Source organism: Bison bison, unplaced genomic scaffold, assembly GCF_000754665.1.
Source record: "Bison bison bison isolate TAMUID 2011002044 unplaced genomic scaffold, Bison_UMD1.0 scf7180017864139, whole genome shotgun sequence".
NCBI classification, from domain to species: Eukaryota; Metazoa; Chordata; class Mammalia; order Artiodactyla; family Bovidae; genus Bison; species Bison bison.
The window spans coordinates 8,203,098-8,215,071 of NW_011494711.1; positions in this window are offsets into that span (position 1 = coordinate 8,203,098).

The following is an 11,974-nucleotide window of genomic DNA, read 5'->3' on the forward strand; positions in this document are numbered from 1 at the left end:
ACACATGAAAAGATGCTCAACATCACTCATTATCAGAGAAATGTAAATCAAAACCACTATGAGGTACCATTTCACACCAGTCAGAATGGCTGAGATCCAAAAGTCTACAAGCAATAAATGCCGGAGAGGGTGTGGAGAAAAGGGAACCCTCTTACACTGGTTGGTGGGAATGCAAACTAGTACAGCCACTATGGAGAACAGTGCGGAGATTCCTTAAAAGAATGGAAATAGAACTGCCTTATGATCCAGCAATCCCACTGCTGGGCATACACACCGAGGAAACCAGAATTGAAAGAGACACGTGTACTCCAATGTTCATCACAACACTGTTTATAATAGCCAGGACGTGGAAGCAACCTATATGTCCATCAGCAGATGAATGGATAAGAAAGCTGTGGTACATATACACAATGGAGTATTACTCAGCCATTAAAAATGATACATTTGAATCAGTTCTAATGAGGTGGATGAAACTGGAGCCTATTATTTGGAGTGAAGTAAGCCAGAAAGAAAAACACCAATACAGTATACTAATGCATATATATGGAATTTAGAAAGATGGTAACAATAACCCCGTATACGAGACAGCAAAAGAAACACTAATGTATAGAACAGTCTTTTGGACTCTGTGGGAGAGGGAGAGGGTGGGATGATTTGGGAGAATGATATTGAAACATGTATAATATCATATATGAAACGAGTCGCCAGTCCAGGTTCAATGCACAATACTGATGCTTGGGGCTGGTGCACTGGGACGACCCAGAGGGATGGTATGGGGAGGGAGGAGGGAGGAGGGTTCAGGATGGGGAACACATGTATACCTGTGGTGGATTCATGTTGGTATATGGCAAAACCAAAACAATATTGTAAAGTTAAAAAAAAAAAAAAAGCTGAGCACCGAAGAATTGATGCTTTTAAACTGTGGTGTTGGAAAAGACTCGTGAGAGTCTCTTGGAATGCAAGGAGATCCAACCAGTCTATCCTAAAGGAGATCAGTCCTGAGTGTTAACTGGAAAGACTGATGTTGAAGCTGAAACTCCAGTACTTTGGCCACCTAATGTGAAGAACTGACTCATTTGAAAAGACCCTGATTTTAGGAAAGATTGAAGGTGGGAGGAGAAGGGGATGACAGAGAATGAGATGGTTGGATGGCATCACTGACTCAATGGACATGAGTTTGATTAAACTCCGTGATTTGGTGATAGACAGGGAGGCCTGGTGTGCTGCAGTTCATGGGTTCGCAAAGAGCTGGACTCGACTGAGTGACTGAACTAAACTGAGTGACTGGATGCCATGATCTTAGCTTTTTGAATGTTGAGTTTTAAGTGAGTTTTTCACTCTCCTCTTTCAAGACAAGACATAAAAACAGCTTAAGTGACCATTGATGGGTAATTGGATAAAGAAATTTTAATGTATATTGAGAGTTCCCTTGTAATACAGTGGTTAGGATTCCAAGGTTTCACTGCTGTAGTCCAGGTTCAATCCCTGGTTGGGAAACTGAGATCCCACAAGCTGCCTGGTGTGGCTAAAAGAAGAAAAACATAAGAAAATTTTGATATATACACACATACACAATGGAATAATATTTAGCTTTAAAAAAGAATAAAATCTTCCCACTTGTAACAACATGCATGGTCCTCTAGGACATTATGCTATGTGAAACATATCAGACAGAGACAGATAAATTCCCCATGGTCTCTTTTATATGTGGAATCCAAAATGCAAACAAACAAACCGAGCTCAGATACAAAGAACAGATTGGTGCGTGCCAGAGATAGAGTTGCAGGGTGGGAGAAATGACTTAAGGGTGTGAAAAAAGAAAATGAAAAGATTTTAAAAATTACAATTCCTGGCCTTCTCACTTACATGAGCTAGACTCTGTGAGCCTTGGATGTTTATATAACTGGAAAATAAATTAATAACTAAAGGTGCGTTTGCAAATCACAGACAGTCCGTGGAACTGGCTGAATGGATTAAGCCAGGCCTGATTAAGAAGCCAATCATGACTGAGAAGTTAGCAGTGACAAAGCCAAACCAGGAGAGGGTAAAGTTCTGTGGGCTGTGTTAGCAAAATGGGAGGATAGCACCCTGTGCTGATTATTCTTTAGAGCTTTAGGAAACATAAATCCCCAAGGAGATCATTTTGTTCTAGATTTCCCTGATGAAAAGGCATAAGGAAGATAACAGTGCAGTTATATAATCCTGCTAGAGAAAACACTTTCTCCCTGTAATCTAAAAATACTTAAGGCTAGGTTGAGGAAAATTAATCCTTTGTTGTTAAATTTTAGGCCGTAACAATTTCTTTGCGATACTAGATTTTTGTGACTAAAGTTAATGCATCATTTGACCATGACTAGGCTCTTGACAACTGAAATGTGGATTTCTCAGAGGATCAGAAGAGATGCGGAGATTTTCCCAGCTCCTAACATCTGGGCTGCCCAAAAACACTTCTTTTTTTTTCTTTAAATGTATTTCTAATTGAATAATGATTAAAATATTGTATTGGTTTCTGTCATACATCAACATGGATCAGCCAGGGAAGCCCCAACGTGGATCAGCCATAGGTATACATATGTCCCCTCAATCTTGAGCAGCCATCCCACCTCCCACCCTATCCCACCCACAAACACTTCTTAATACAAACTTTTTCCCTCCAAAAGAAAAAATAATAAAAATGTGACAAGTTTCATTTAGCACATATTTTAATGTATATGTCAATGACGTTAATAATTGTACAGAGTTGTATAATAACTGCACTAAAAAAATATAAAATATTTCCATTGTCTTAATAAGTTTTCCCATACTCATTTACAATCAATTACTTGTTCATATTCCCAGTCCATGGCAACCACTTATCTAAATTCTGTGCCTACAGTTTTGTCTTTTCCAAAAGGTCATCTAAATAAAATATATATATGGAAGCAGAATATTCTTGTCACCCCTCATGTCTGGATCATTTTACCTAGCATAATGTGTTTTAGATTCATTCAGGATGTTGCATGTATCAGTAGATTGTTTTACCACCGAGTGAGATTCCATTGCAGTGTACCTTCTTTATCTAACTGGTGAGCATTTTACCAGATCCCAGTTTTTGGTGACAATAAATAAAGCTGTTCTAAACATTTGAATGAGTCTTTATGTGAGAATTAATGTTCATTTCTCTTGAGTACATATCTAAGAGTGAAATTAGTGGGTTGTATAAATGTATATTTATTTTTAAAGTATCTATCAAACTGTTTTCCAAAGGGGTTGTACTTTTTAGCATTTCCCTCAGAAATATATGAAGGGTCTATGCTTTGCCTTCTTGCCAGCACTTGGTATAGTCTTTTAAATTTTTTTAATTACCTGTTTAGGTTGTAGTGAAAAGAAGAGAAGCGAAAAGCAAAGGAGAAAAGGAAAGATACAAGCATCTGAATGCAGAGTTCCAAAGAATAGCAAGAAGAGATAAGAAAGCCTTCCTCAGCAATCAATGCAAAGAAATAGAGGAAAACAACAGAATGGGAAAGACTAGAGATCTCTTCAAGAAAATTAGAGATACCAAGGGAACATTTCATGCAGAGACGGGCTCGATAAAGGACAGAAATGGTATGGACCTAATAGAAGCAGAAGATATCAAGAAGAGGTGGCAGGAATACACAGAAGAACTGTACAAAAAAGATCTTCATGACCCAGATAATTATGATGGTGTCATCACTGACCTAGAGCCAGACATCCTGGAATGTGAAGTCAAGTGGGCCTTAGAAAGCATCACTACGAACAAAGCTAGTGGAGGTGATGGAATTCCAGTTGAGCTATTTCAAATCCTGAAAGATGATGCTGTGAAAGTGCTGCACTCAATATGCCAGCAAATTTGGAAAACTCAGCAGTGGTCACAGGACTGGAAAAGTTCAGTTTTCATTCTAATCTCAAAGAAAGGCAATGCCAAAGAATGCTCAAACTACTGCACAATTGCACTCATCTCACACGCTAGTAAAGTAATGCTCAAAATTCTCCAAGCCAGGCTTCAGCAATATGTGAACCGTGAACTTCCTGATGTTCAAGCTGGTTTTAGAAAAGGCAGAGGAGCCAGAAATCAAATTGCCAAAATCTGCTGGATCTTGGAAAAAGCAAGAGAGTTCCAGAAAAACATCTATTTCTGCTTTATTGACTATGCCAAAGCCTTTGACTGTGTGGATCACAATCAACTGTGGGAAATTCTGAAAGAGATGGGAATACCAGACCACCTGACCTGCCTCTTGAGAAATCTGTATGCAGGTCAGGAAGCAACAGTTAGAACTGGACATGAACAGCAGACTGGTTCCAAATAGGAAAAGGAGTACGTCAAGGCTGTATATTGTCACCCTGCTTATTTAACTTTTATGCAGAGTACATCATGAGAAATGCTGGACTGGAAGAAACTCAAGCTAGAATCAAGATTGCTGGGAGAAATATCAATAACCTCAGATATGCAGATGACACCACCCTTATGGCAGAAAGTGAAGAAGAACTCAAAAGCCTCTTGATGAAAGTGAAAGTGGAGAGTGAAAAAGTTGGCTTAAAGTTCAACATTCAGAAAGCAAAGATCATGGCATCCGGTCCCATCACTTCATAGGAAATAGATGTGGAAACAGTGGAAACAGTGTCAGACTTGATTTTTTGGGCTCCAAAATCACTGCAGATGGTGACTGCAGCCATGAAATTAAAAGATGCTTACTCCTTGGAAGGAAAGTGATGACCAACCTAGATAGCATATTCAAAAGCAGAGACATTACTTTGCCAACAAAGGTCCATCTAGTCAAGGCTGTGGTTTTTCCTGTGGTCAGGTATGGATGTGAGAGTTGGACTGTGAAGAAGGCTGAGCACCGAAGAATTGATGCTTTTGAACTGTGGTGTTGGAGAAGACTCTTGAGAGTCCCTTGGACTGCAAGGAGATCCAACCAGTCCATTCTGAAGGAGATCAGCCCTGGGTGTTCATTGGAAGGACTGATGCTGAAGCTGAAACTCCAATACTTTGGGCACCTCATGCGAAGAGTTGACTCATTGGAAAAGACTCTGATGCTTGGGGGGGATTGGGGACAGGTGGAGAAGGGGACAACAGAGGATGAGATGGCTGGATGGCATTTCTGACTCTATGGATGTGAGTCTGAGTGAACTCCGGGAGTTGGTGATGGACAGGGAGGCCTGGCGTTCTGCGATTCATGGGGTTGCAAAGAGTCGGACACAACTGAGTTACTAAACTGAACTGAACTTAGGTTTGTAGTGGTATGTCTTTTTTGTGTTGAGTTATGAGATTTTTTTTCTATGATTGTTTTCCAGAAGTATTTTAGTTAAGGTTTTTTGTGTCCGTGCTCAGGAACAATGTCTATAATCTTTCTGTGGTGAAGTCTTTGTCTAGTTTTTGTATTAGGATAATGATGACCTAAAAAAATGGGTTGGGAGTGTAATTATTTTTCAAAGGCTATGTCTACACACAATTAAATGGAGTTCTATAAGTTTCATAGGCAAATTTATATATGGTGAGAGTCATGGGCTTCTCTGGTGGCTCAGAGGGTAAAGAGACTGCTTGTAAAGAAGGAGGCCTGGATTTAGTCCCTGGGTCAGGAAGATCCCCTGGAAAAGGAATGACTACCCAACTCCCGTATTCTTGCCTGGAGAGTTTCATGGACAGAGGAGCCTGGTGGGTTACAGTCCATGGGAGTCACAGGAGTCGGACACCACTGAGCAAGTAACACTTTCATTTTTCAGAGAACCATACCATATCATATGACCAAAGTAAAAATCGGACCTTCTATTTCTACTGTGGTGTTATTTAGTGACATTACATAATATTTGAGAAAGCAATTCTCAAGCATTCTGCCCTTGATCCTTAGTAGAGTCTTAATAAATATTAGGTACTGATAATAATATCAGTAATAATATTCAGTTCAGTTCAGTTTATTTCAGTCGCTCAGTCGTGTCCGACTCTTTGTGACCCCATGAATTGCAGCACACCAGGCCTCCCTGTCCATCACCAACTCCTGGAGTTCACTCAAACTCACGTCCATGGAGTCAGTGATGCCATCCAGCCATCTCATCCTCTGTCGTCCCCTTCTCCTCCTGCCCCCAATCCCTCCCAGCATCAGAGTCTTTTCCAATGAGTCAACTCTTCGCATGAGGTGGCCAAAGTACTGGAGTTTCAGCTTTAGCATCATTCCTTCCAAAGAACACCCAGGACTGATCTCTTCAGAATGGACTGGTTGGATCTCCTTGCAGTCCAAGGGACTCTCAAGAGTCTTCTCCAACACCACAGTTCAAAAGCATCAATTCTTCGGCACTCAGCCTTCTTCACAGTCCAACTCTCACATCCATACATGACCACAGGAAAAACCATAGCCTTGACTAGACGGACCTTTGTTGGCAAAGTAATGTCTCTGCTTTTTGTTTTTTCTTTTTTTGTGTGTCTCTGCTTTTTAATATGCTATCTAGGTTGGTCATAACTTTTCTTCCAAGGAGTAAGCGTCTTTTAATTTCATGGCTGCAGTCATCATCTGCAGTGATTTTGGAGCCCCCCAAAATAAAGTCAGTCACTGTTTCCACATCTATTTCTCATGGAGTGATGGGACCAGATGCCATGATCTTAGGTACTGATAATAATATTAATTGTTATTATTTTTATTAATTCAATGAGCTATTAGTAGCTACCACAGTTTCAACCTTAGGCTATGCAGAAAATGGTTATACATAGAACATATCAGAGACCAGACACATTTATAGTACTCCAATATGTGGCAATTTACCATATAATCATTTTGGCTTTGATGGAATTTTAAAGCTAAAAAGATAGCTTGACTATAGCCCTTGGAATTCAAACAAAAATTCTTTTTGTTGTTGTTAAGTCTTGTCTGACTCTGCAACTCATGGACTGTAGCAGGCCAGGCTTCCCTAATGCGGCATTTTCCTCCATGGCTATCATAGTGATAAGGTAGCATAAAAGCCATAGTTTCCCCTCTCACCCAGTCTTAACATTAATCTTCATAAGGAGAAAAATGTAGATGCTAAAAGCCTCAAAGTCCGGTCCATTTGCTGCTCTGTGCTCTTGATGACGGGGTGTGCCACAGTGATGCTTGCAGAGTCAGCAGCATCAACATCGCTTGGAGCTGTTCCTGAAGCAAATCCATGTCCCCACCTTGCATACGAAATCAAGGGACAGGGGCAAGTGTCTGAGGTTTAACAGGCTCTCCACATGATTCTGAGGTTTACTAGAGCTTGGGAGCACTGGCTGAGCAGATGATTGGCAGAGTATGAGATGGTTGAAATCAGTAAGAGTTAAACAATGTGCATTAAGAAGAGGGTTGGTCCCCCTTTATTGATTTAAAATACACTGTGCTGTCAGATGCAGTCTGAACCACAGAAAAAGGCACAGGTAACTCGCAGTAGGTAACACGCTCATGAACATCGCCTCTCTTGCTTTCCCCATGTATGCTATCTGTGGAAAGTGACCCTGAGAGAAAAAAATAAGAGTTTACAGAGGGAATAGAGAAATTTGTTTCAAAACTAGATACTCAGGAATCTGCGTGTTGTGCCTATCTTGTACTTTTTCTAACAGCCAGCATATTCAACTGTTAAATGCCTAAGAATATTCAAAAACTTGCCAGTGTTTAATAGACCTTCTTTCTTTCTAGGTGCCCTTCCTTCTCCAATCCTCTTCAAATTAATAGCCTAGTAAAATTTGTTGTTGCTTAGTTGCTAAGTTGTGTCCAACTTTTGAGACCCTATGGACTGTAACCCATCAGGCTCCTCTGTCCATGGGATTTCCCAGGCAAAAATTCTGAAGTGAGTTGCCATTTCCTTCTCCAGGGGATCTTCCTGACCCAGGGATTGAACCCAAGTTTCCTGCATTGCCAGGTGGATTCTTTACCACTGAGCCACCAGGGAAGCCCAGTCTAGTAGAATTTACAAATATATTAATAGCTCAAAACTAACCTAGAAAGGAAAACATTTATCATACAAAAATCTTTTAATACTACCTTCTTGATTTATTTCCCCCCTGCTCAAATTCCCCTTTATTTTATTTTTTATTACTCTGTATTATCTTCTAAAAAACAGTGTGCTCAACTCATTGTGCACATTGTGTTATTATGCTCATAAATTAAGTCGAAGGAGTTTAAAGATCAGAAGCCTCTGATTTAGGAAGATAATCTGAGAACAAAAGAAATATAGGTTGAATAATTCTTGCTGGTATTTGCAGTTTAAAATGCCTAAAAACAATGGTAGGTAACTCATGACTCAGCTGAAGTGAGAATCTTCACTAGGCAAAAAATACACTTGAAACGATGCTAGGAAAAAAAAAAAAACCACTTGTTTTTAGAGTTAAATATTATATTCTGTCTTTTCATAATAAAGCAAAATAGAATATGAACCTAATCTCATTGGCTTTGGACAGTGGGACTCAAAGATTCTTTTTATTTATTATTATAAGTATTAATCTGATAATCTTAACTAGATTATAGTACAGTCTGGCTGCTCAGAATAAAATATTGGCTTTATTTATTCCTACAGAAATTATTCTCTAGTATTATACAAGAGGTAAGGTGATCATAAGATTGTTCAGTTGGTTATATCAAGTTCTGTTACTATGTATCAGAAAATAAATTATCTGCCTAAGCAAAATATTCTTTAGTGAAACATTACTCATAGGAGATTTTTTATATATCCATGATTCACTAAATTGAAAAATATTTGAATACTGCCTTATATACTTTAAAAATTCAGCAGGTGTACATAGAGTGCCTGCAGTTGTCAAGAACTGTAAGGGGACAATGATTCTGCCCTACTTGCAAGCTAACAAGTTAGCCAGCCACATAAGACCACCAGGACATCATTATTAGCACATCAGGAAGGCTGAACTTCTATAATTGGTTTGTTTTCATAGGTCATATTTTCATTGGTTCCATTCTGTCCCATATGCCACAAGTCCCATAGTGGAGGGTGTAGTTGTTATTGTTCAGCTGCTCAGTCATGTCCAACTCTTTGCTACCCCATATACAGCAGCAGGTCAGACTTCCCTATTCTTTACTCTCTCCCAGAACTTGCTCAAACTCATGTCCATTGAGTTAGTGATGCCATCCAACCATCTTATCCTCCGTTGTCCCCTTCTCTTCCAGCCCTCAATCATTCCCAGCATGAGGGTCTTTTCCAATGAGTCTACTCTTTGCATCAGGTGGCCAATTATTGGAGCTTCAGCTTCAGCATCAGTGCTTCCAATGAATATTCAGAGTTGATTTCCTTTAGGATTGGCTGGTTTGGTTACCTTGCTGTACAAGGGACTCAGTTTTCTCCAGCTTCACAGTTCGAAAACATCAATATTTTGGCACTCAGCCTTCTTTATTGTCCAAATTTCACATCCATACATGACTACTGGAAAAACCATAGCTTTAACTGTACAGACCTCTGTCAGCAAAGTGATGTCTCTGTTTTATAATATGCTGTCTAGGTTTACCATACCTTTTCTGCCAAGCAGCAGGTGTCTTTTAATTTCATGGCTGTAGTTACCGCCTGCAGTGATTTTGGAGCCCAAGAAAATAGTCTGTCATTGTTTCTGTTTTCCCCCCATCCATTTACCATGAAGAGATGGGACCAGATGCCATGATCTTAGTTTTAGAATGTTGAGTTTTAAGCCAGCTTTTCACTCTCCTCTTTCATCTTCATCAAGAGGCACTTTAGTTTCTCATTTCTTTCTGCCATTAAGGACATGTCATCTGTGTATCTGATGTTATTGATATTTCTCCTGGTGATCTTGATTCCAGCTTGTGCTTCATCCAGCCAGGCATTTTGCATGATGTACTCTGCATGTAAGTTAAATGAGTAGATGACAATATACAGTTTTGACATACTCCTTTACCAATTTAGAACCTGTCCATTGTTATATATCCAGTTCTAACTGTTGCTTCGTGACCTCCATACAGGTTTCTCAGGAGGCAGGTATGGTGGTTTGGTATTCCCATCTCTTTAAGAATTTTCCACATTTTTTGTGATCCACACAATCAAAGGCTTTAGCGTAGTCAGTGAAGCAGATGCTGCTGCTGCTGCTGCTGCTATGTCGCTTCAGTTGTGTCCGACTCTGTGCGACCATAGATGCCAGCCCACCAGGCTCCCCCATCCCTGGAATTCTCAAGGTAAGAACACTGGAGTGGGTTGCCATTTCCTTCTCCAATGCATGAAAGTAAAAAGTGAAAGTGAAGTTGCTCAGTCATGTCCGACTCTTAGCGACCCCATGGACTGTAGCCCAACAAGCTCCTCCATCCATGGGATTTTCCAGGCAAGAGTACTGGAGTGGGGTGCCATTGCCTTCTCTGCAATGAGGCAGAAATAGATGTGTTTCTGGAATTCCCTTGCTTTTTCTCTGATCCAAGGGATGTTGTCAATTTGATCTCTGGTTCCTCTGTCTTTTCTAAATCTAGCTTGTACATCTGAAAGTTCTTGGTTCATGTACTGTTAAAGCATAGTTTGAAAGATTTTGTGCATTACCTTGCTAGCATGTGAAATGAGTGCAATTGTGTGATAGTTTGAACATTCTTTGGCATTGTCCTTTTCCAGTCGTGTGGCCACTGCTGAGTTTTCCAAATTTGCTGGCATATTGAATGCAGCACTTTAACAGCTTTTATCTCTTAGGATTTGAAATTACTCAGCTGGGATTCCATCACCTCCACTAGCTTTGCTCGTAGTAGTGCTTCCTAATGCCCACTTGACTTCGCACTCCAGGATGTCTGGCTCTAGGTGAGTGACCACACCATCATGGTTAACTGGTCATTAAGATCTTTTGTATAGTTTTCTGTGTATTCTTGCCACCTCTTCTTAATGTCTTCTGCTTCTATTAGGTCTATACTTTTTCTGCCCTTTATTGTACTCATCTTTGCATGAAATGTTCCCTTGGTATATCTTATTTTCTTGAAGACAAGTCTTTCCATTCCAGTGTTTTCCTCTATTTCTTTCCATTGTTCACTTAAGAAGGCTTTTGTATCTCTCCTTGCTCTTCCTTAGAACTCCGCATTCAAATGGGTGTATCTTTCCTTTTCTCCTTTGCCTTTTGCTTCTCTTCTTTTGTCAGCTATTTGTGAGGCTTTCGCAGACACCCATTTTGCCTTTTTGCATTACTTTTTCTTGGTGATGGTTTTGGTCACTGCCTCCTGTACAATGTTACAAACCGCAGTCCATAGTTCCTCTGGCACTCCCTTGACTCTATTTGTCATTTCTACTGTATGATCATAAAGGTTTTATTTAGGTCTTACCTGAATTGCCTAGTGGTGTTCCCTACTTTCTTCAATTTAAGTGTGAATTTTGCAATAAAGAGCTCATGATCTGAGCCACAGTCAGCTCCCAGTCTTGTTTTTTTTCTGACTGTATAGAGCATCTCTATTTTCAGCTGCAAAGAATATCAATCTGATTTCAGCATTGACCATCTGGGATGTCCATGTGTAGAGTCATCTCTTGTATTGTTGGAAAAGGGTGTTTGCTATGATCATTGCATTCTCTTGGCAAAGCTGTTTGGTCTGCTTCATTTTGTACTCCAAGGCAAAACTTGCCTGTTATTCCAGGTATCTCTTGACTTCCTATTTTTGCTTTCCAGTCCTCTGTGATGAAAGGGGCACCTTTTCTGGTGTTAGTTCTAGAAGGTCTTGTAGGTCTTCATAGAATCATTCAACTTCATCTTCTTTGGCATTAGACTTGGATTATTATTATTTTGAATGGTTTGTCTTGGAAACGAAGATCATTCTGTTGTTTTTGAGATTGTACCCAAGTACTGAATTCTGGACTCTTTTGTTGACTGTGAGGACTACTTCACTTCTTCTAAGGGATTCTTGCCCACAGTAGTAGACACAATGATTATCTGAATTAAATTTGTCCATTCCTGTCCATTTTAGTTCACTGATTCCTAAAATGTCAGTGTTCACTCTTGCCATCTCCTGTTTGACCACTTTCAATTTACCTTGATTCATGGACCTAACACTCCAGGTTC